This window comes from Montipora capricornis, chromosome 6 (genome assembly GCF_036669925.1).
Source record: "Montipora capricornis isolate CH-2021 chromosome 6, ASM3666992v2, whole genome shotgun sequence".
Lineage (NCBI taxonomy): Eukaryota > Metazoa > Cnidaria > Anthozoa > Scleractinia > Acroporidae > Montipora > Montipora capricornis.
In genome coordinates, this window is record NC_090888.1 from 63,290,022 (window position 1) to 63,297,521 (window position 7,500).

At 39.5% G+C, this 7,500-nt stretch overlaps 1 pseudogene; it reads left to right on the top strand.

Annotated features, from left to right (window-relative positions):
- Nucleotides 1-6,879, top strand: part of LOC138052838 (uncharacterized) — a 116,907-nt pseudogene extending 110,028 nt beyond the window's left edge.
- The last annotated feature ends 621 nt before the right edge of the window (nt 6,880-7,500 follow it).

Genomic DNA, 7,500 nt, shown 5'->3' on the forward strand with positions numbered 1-7,500 from the left:
TAATAACCAAAAGTTTGCAAAAAATGGTTTCTTCTAGACAAAGTTAGAAAGGAAAAACGACTCTATCAATAAATTCTCTAATTAGAAGCTGTCCACAAATGACCATTTCTCAACACTCAAATGCAAATTACATCGAATGAGGCGCACGTTTACAGCGAGTTTTCATCCTTTTTCACTGAAATTTGGCAAGAATGTTGCCCGATAATGTGGCAATAAACCCGTGTCGGGCAGTTTTTATTTGTTGCCTCCTTCGAAAGTGATGAGTATTTAAGAAAAGCTACTGCGTGTCTTATAAAAACTGAAAGTTTAACAGCGAAAAAAAAAACAAACAAAACAAACCAGACAATTAATCAAAATTTTGTTTCTTGGATCAAGGTGTGAAGAAAACGTAGTTTCCGGTTAAATTCTGACCGGAAACGAACTCAACTTGTGAAACTATATACTTTTGAAAAATGAGGGCTATTTTAGGAAAGGTTTTTATTTCTTGCCTTAAATCAACTAATAATCGGAATCTACAATTCCTAAGCTTCCAGAAAATATATACTTTATTAGGGGTTTTTATGAAACGTGTGACCGTGAAGCATGCAGCGACAACGCGAGGTTGCCGTTGTGGGTATACTGATTTAGAGGACGTAAAACTCATGAAATGAATTGTTATGCTGCGTTCTTCCAACAGATCAGCGTCATTCCGTTTTTCATGAAGAGATTAAATCTGACACGACTTCGACGCGTTTAGGTGATTAATACTGGGCAATAGTTTTGAAGTTCTTTATTTGCTTTTGTCTGTTCAGTCTGTTTTGTAGCAATAGTGCTGGTTTACGGTTTATTTGTGGATTTTCTGCAACGTGAATGCATAATTTCTTGACGCCGGACGTGGGGTGGAAAATGCGGGCCGTTGTTTGTACATTTTTTGGGCGTAAGTGTTTTAATGAGTGCTGGTGTGGAAGGGGTTTTTTCAACGTAACTCTTAGAATTCGTACATGATAGAGTAAGGTAGTAGAATTTTAAGTCTGACTTTCCAAATTAAAGATAGAACCGCAAGTCATTAGGATACCGTGTTGGTGCTGGTGACTTTGTTAAGCTGAAAGCAACTAAAAATGCTGCTATAATCGTCACTTTGTTCTCAGATAGGAAGTAATGATTTTGCAAATATCATTGCTTCTAGATCTGTGTGAATTAAGGATGGAGTTTTTGGGAAAGAATTTGCCCAGCATTTTTGTTTCCGTGTTAGCAGCCACTTTCTCGTTGCAGTATCATAGGAGTTGTCGTTCTTTATATTAATAAATTAATAAACAGTAACTGTTTTCAAGTTAAGCTATGATCCTCGCATTTATGAACGATCATTATCCCTGTTTCTGAACAGTATGTTGTCTGGGTATTAATTTCGCTACGAACGAACGAACCATTCACCATTTTTTGATGCTTTTAGGAAGCTTGCTGCGATTTTTGCTACGCTTGGATGTTTGGAGGAAGTGTACGGCAATTTCGCGACGCTTTAAGAACGAAGCATTCAACATTTCGGAGCGCTATTACCGTCAGTCATTATTGCTGTTTCTGAACAACATGGTATAAGGATATTAAGGACACATTCGCAACATTTGTGAATGCTATTCTGGACGATTTTTATACTTTTCTATGCCTATACCATATTTCAGTCGCTGCTCTTTGAGAACGAAGCATACGACATTTTTGAGCAGCAAAGCCTCCTTTGTTCATCGAAGTTTTTCGTTCTCTCACCACCTGACACTTCCATGGCTTCGCTTTAAGAACGAGTCATTCAACATTTCGGAGCGCTATTACAGTCAGTCATTATTTCTGTTTCTGAACGGCGTGTTGTCAGGGTATTAAGGACACATTCGCAACATTTGTGATTGATGTTGTGGACGATGCTTATAATTTTCTATGCGTATATCGATATTTTCGTCACTATATGTTTTGAGGAAGTGTCCGGTGATTTCGCGACGCTTTAAGAACGAAGCATTCAACATTTCAGAGCGCTATTACAGTCAGTCATTATTGCTGTTTCTGAACAGCATGTTGTCAGGGTATCAAGGACACATATTCGCAACATTTGTGAATGCTATTCTGGTCGATGTTTATAATTTTCTACGCGTATATCGATATTTTAGTGGCTACTCTTTGAGAACGAAGCATACAACATTTTTGAGCAGCACAGCCTCCTTTGTTCATCGAAGTTTTTCTTTCTCTCACCACCTGACACTTCCAAAAGTCGGGTCGACTTTTCAAATGACGGGTCGTCACGACCTGATCGGATCGTCACGATCCGTCGAGATAGTTGAAGCTGCCTCAGGCAGTTCGACTTCCGGCAGTAAATCTTACTTCCTTTTAAACTTCACGACCCGACATCCGGTGAGTCGGGCCGTCAACAGAAATTGACGACCCGACTCAGTTCATGTATATTGGACATGTGTGACCATTTTCCTCTTCCTTCAGTACTTCTCGGAACGTATGATGAAGACATGGGTTTAATAAATTAAAAAGCAGCATCGCGTAGGCCCACATGTCCACGCGCAGTAAATCCTCAGCTGTGGCTCCCGCACGTGAAATGTCACTTCCGATAAGTATTTCCGGAGCCATAAAGGGTACAGTCCCCCTGTCAATGTCCAAAGTTCTCGATTGGCACACAGATCTTGTTTGAAGATATAATGACCTACTCTCACCAAAGTCAGTCAGTTTGCATACAACCGGCTGGTGACTCCACGTATAAGGGAGTTTATCGCGATCTTACTCCTCGCGGTAATGGTGATTGCTCACTAGGACATTCGCTGGTTTTAAATCTCGATGGGCAATCCCTCTTTCGTGCAAATAAAGCAATCCAGCGGCAATATTGGACGTGATCTTCGTCATGAAAGGTCCTTCGATCCCCTCGCAATTGTGGTTGTCAAGGCAAGCCATAAAATCTTTTAGTGAGCTGACCTGGCCTTCTTCTCCAAAAACGCTAAGGTCAAAATAAACATATTCCAGCATAAGTGCCACTGGATCGTGGCATACAGCTCTCTCGGCCGCCGTGTAAATGTCGCATCACGCAAAGCTTAAAGGGTTGTCTGTCTGTCACAAAAACAAGGGCCCTTTATTTGTGCCATATATCTGTCGTTAAGTAGAACGTCTTTCCATTAATACTTGATAACGGTAGGACAAATATTTATCGCTGTGAAACTCAATTTAAAAACTTTAAAGACTGGAGTTCAGATGAATCATGGCGGTTCGATTCTTCTGTCGGTGTAGCGGACCTCAAAGAGTAAGAATCGAGATTTGAACCGCTGCACTAGCCCCCTAAACAGATATGCTTTAGCGTGCGATATAATTACAATGATTAAATTGATTTTAGTTGATTAATCAATAATTCCCAGAGCTTCCCGCTTTTAAACATTCCCTGTTCAAAAGATTCCCGCTTTTAAAGATTCCCACTTTTAAAGATTCCCGTTTCCCGTTCCCCATTCCTATTTTCATTCTGCGATTCCCCGTTGCTCGTTTTAAAGATAGCCTTAATTAACAGTTATCGTTCAGCTAATTTAATTTCATCGTTCTTATGCTGCCATTACTGAGCTATGGTGGTGTCCGACTAGAAAGCTCTGCTCCTTTGGACACCGCACACCTATTAGCGGTCTATATTATGGCCTAATATCATTCTTCTTCTCTTTTTTTTTATTAATTATAATATAAATTGTGCATAAATACTTTGGATTGTGTGAATAAAGAATTGATTGATTGATTGATTTAAAATGGGATTGAGAGTGACGGATAAACTACAATCCTTACACATCTCCCACATCTTTCGACGTTTTAATGTGCTTAGACTCTTAGCCTGTCATTTGCTTTAGATTTGCCAACGTTCATCCCACGATGATAAGAGTATCAAATGTGTGTGTTTTTTTTTAAAGCATTTTCAAAGCAGCTATGAGAATAAAAACGTTACCGTGGTGACGCGAAGCACCAGTCAGCCTACCTCATAATGAGCGAGTGACACATTGCCTCTTTTTTTTTAATGTGGATTCACCCTTTGTTTAGTCACCTTTTTTTTACAACAAACGAATCCACCAATAAAAATGAATTATTTAGACATTGTTTAAATTTATTTGTTGTCATGCATATTTATATCACTGTGTGGTACAACTTAACGGAAACCTCGATTCCAACATAAAAGTCTCAACCGCAACAAGTACTGTTTTCGAAGAAACAGTTTTTAACCGAAATAAATGAACTCCCACGGCATAGCCTTCTTGAATAACTGTGACGTGAAGCGGTTGCCTTCTTCTTATTGAAGGTTTTTTTTTTTTCTGATAAAGAGCTTTTTTGATTCTTCAAACAAGTTTGAATAAGACTCCTTTATTTTCTCCGGTTTAAAGTCATCTTTGTAGCAGTGTAGGTATCCTTTAATGGCTTGTAACCGAGATACAAAATTACCAATAAGATAGCTACAATCCTGGCCAAACTTTCTTGAGACGCCTTCAACAATCAGTGCAAAAAACGCTTTCAATAAAGGTTAACGGTGAACCTTATATTTTAGAGTTTTGAAGCAAGCAACCTTGGACAATCTTCTTGTCGGTGTACGTTGGATTACTGGGTCGATCTGATCGGCGTTATTACAAGTTGAAAAGCTAAATATTTTGAGCAAGAACCGATACAACGTACATTTGATTTTAGTGGTGTACTATATTTCGGCTGCCCAAACCAGCCTTCTTCAGGTACAATAAGAGTTCACATTGGGTTGATTCTATTTACATATATATAGTAAATGGTGTTGACGTAATACTGAAAAAAATGTGATGCAATATGGTAGTTACAACATATTTGAATTCAAATACTAAGAGGAACGGCAAAATAACGGAAGTGACTGTAAAAAATAAACTGAAATCTAATACAGTTCTTCGCGGATCTTAAGAACGTTGGGATCGATCGTCCTGCCTTTTAAAATCAAAAAGAGCTTCCCTGGCCTTACAGATAGAGTCTCTGTTGGGAAATATTTTTTCGATAGGAATTAATTGCATGTCCTTAGAAATGTTATGGGGAGAGGAGAGGAAATGTTCTGCGACTGTAGTAGGTTTGGATTTGGTGTTAGCGTTATCTAAAGTGCGGCGGTGTTCATTAAAACGGTCTTTTAAACGTCGTTTTTAAAAGACCGTTTTAATGAACACCGCCGCACTTTAGATAACGCTAACACCAAACCCAAACCTTCTACAGTCGCATATTATTTCCTCTCCTCTCCCCACAACATTTCTAAGGACATGCAATTAATTAATTCCTATCGAAAAAATATTTTCCAACGGAGACTCTATCCGTAAGCCTGACAATGACCTGCAAAAAGAAATCAAACATCCGAACCATGTAACATAGTTACAGTTCTTTATTGCTTATACAAGATTTTCTTTAATATTTGCTTAAAAGTAAAGTTTACCAGCAATATCTTGAGGCAGCCTTGTGCTATGATTGACCAGACTGCCAATCCTCGTTGGTGGTTTCTGGCGTTGCTTAAGAGGCAGGTTTCTTGCCTTGGGCATGAACAGCTATTTCATACTGAAACTCCTCACTCAGATATAGAACGATAGATGCCCGGCCATTGAAAAAGTGTTATGGAGTGGATTAAGACAGAGACTCAGAGCTAATACAAGAGAGAACTCAGTTTTGTTATGCGTCAGGAAAACGGTCAGAAACGCATGAGAGGAGTAACTCTTGTGTGACTCGATTGTTACTAACACTGAATCACGCACCTTAGTCTTCCCCACTATATAGTTAATAAAGAGAAACCTACCGACCCTCGTTTCCCCTGAGATATGAACCATTGTTTTACATTATTGTTTCTCCTCACCAGGATATAAACCAACAGATCCCAATAAAAATCTGTTTGGGGAGGTTGGAAGAACTTAAGATAAATCAGAAGCTCATAGGTCACTCAAGAGAGAACTCAGTATTACTATACTTTAGGAAGAAAAGTCCGAAGTGTGTGATACCCGTAAATCTTGTGTGACTCCGTCGTATTACTATCACTGAACAGAACCTTAATCTTTGCTTCTGTGTAGGTAAAGAAGACAAAAAGGAAATTTGCACCTTTCACTTTACTTTAAACACATAATTACTTACTTTTGTTATGTCTTATGCCACAGATTGTTCAGATCTGTTAAAATCAGGTCAAACACACAGTGGAGTTTACTCTGTCGACCCCGACGGTAAAGGACCTTTCAGTGTTTATTGTGATATGCGCACCGACGGCGGAGGATGGACCGTTTTTCAAAGAAGACGAGATGGCTCGGTTGACTTCTATCGGGGATGGAACAATTACAAATCAGGCTTTGGTCAGCTGACAGCTGAGTTTTGGTTAGGAAATGACAAGATCCACAGGCTGACGGTTTCAAGACCCAGCTCTCTGCGAGTGGAGTTGGAGGATTGGAACGGAGCCAAAGCGTATGCCAAATATGGTCGGTTTAACATTGGGAACGAGCAGGCGCTGTATCGACTTGAAGTGAGTTCATATTCAGGGACAGCGGGAGATTCGTTGGCATGGCATAATAACATGGCGTTTTCCACAAAAGATAGGGATAATGATCATGATGGTGGTGAAAGCTGTGCTGTAAGTTGGACTGGTGCCTGGTGGTACAACAATTGCCAATGAATCCAATCTAAACGGAAGATACCTGGGAGAAAAACATGATAGCCGAGGACTCCAATGGTATCATTTCAGAAGCAGCCTTTCTCTGAAATTCACTGAAATGAAACTGAGGCCATCATCTTAGAAGGAAGAGTAACTGCAAATAAAGTATGTTAGTATGTACCAAAACAGTGGATAGCGTTATACGCGCGTGCTGATTGGCTATTCACCTCCGAGCAACTCCGCGGAATTTGCGCCCAAAAATGTTATACTCTTTGCAGAAATAAATGAATTAAAATCATATTTGTGTGCCATATTATCTCACTGTTTTAGTCTATACTAAAACAACTATCCACCTCATTGTCCGTAGCTTCGCGGCTAGGTAAATATCCATCACTAGCCACCACCAGTTCGGTGCATGAATAGTTGCTAATTATTTATAAGGAGAGTTTTCTGTAATGCGGTACAAAGATCTATTCGATCATAACTACATTAGCGAAATAAGAAAAATAGCTGGCTTGATATGTAAGATGTAGAATCAACGCTACCTCATAAACTGAATGAAAAAATCCAAATTGTTCACTGCGATTACGTTAGGAAAGGAGAGAACCTAAAAGTATCGAAAAGAATTGCACTTCTCCAGGTCGTTATCGATCGGGATGCGGCATTCAACTTTGAATATCTCTGCTGTCTGCCTCTGTTGCAGCTTTTTTCGTCAAAAACAAGCAAAAATACACCAAGACATTCTCAGCTAAACCTCAAGATCTTCGCTGCGCCATATATTGGCTAAAATTCATCTAAATGTCCTTAAAAACCACAAGCTGATAGTTGATTGCCGCCATTTTCTTGGGGCAATGGCTCAGTCAGCGACTTCAGTTGTACCACAAACATGTGTG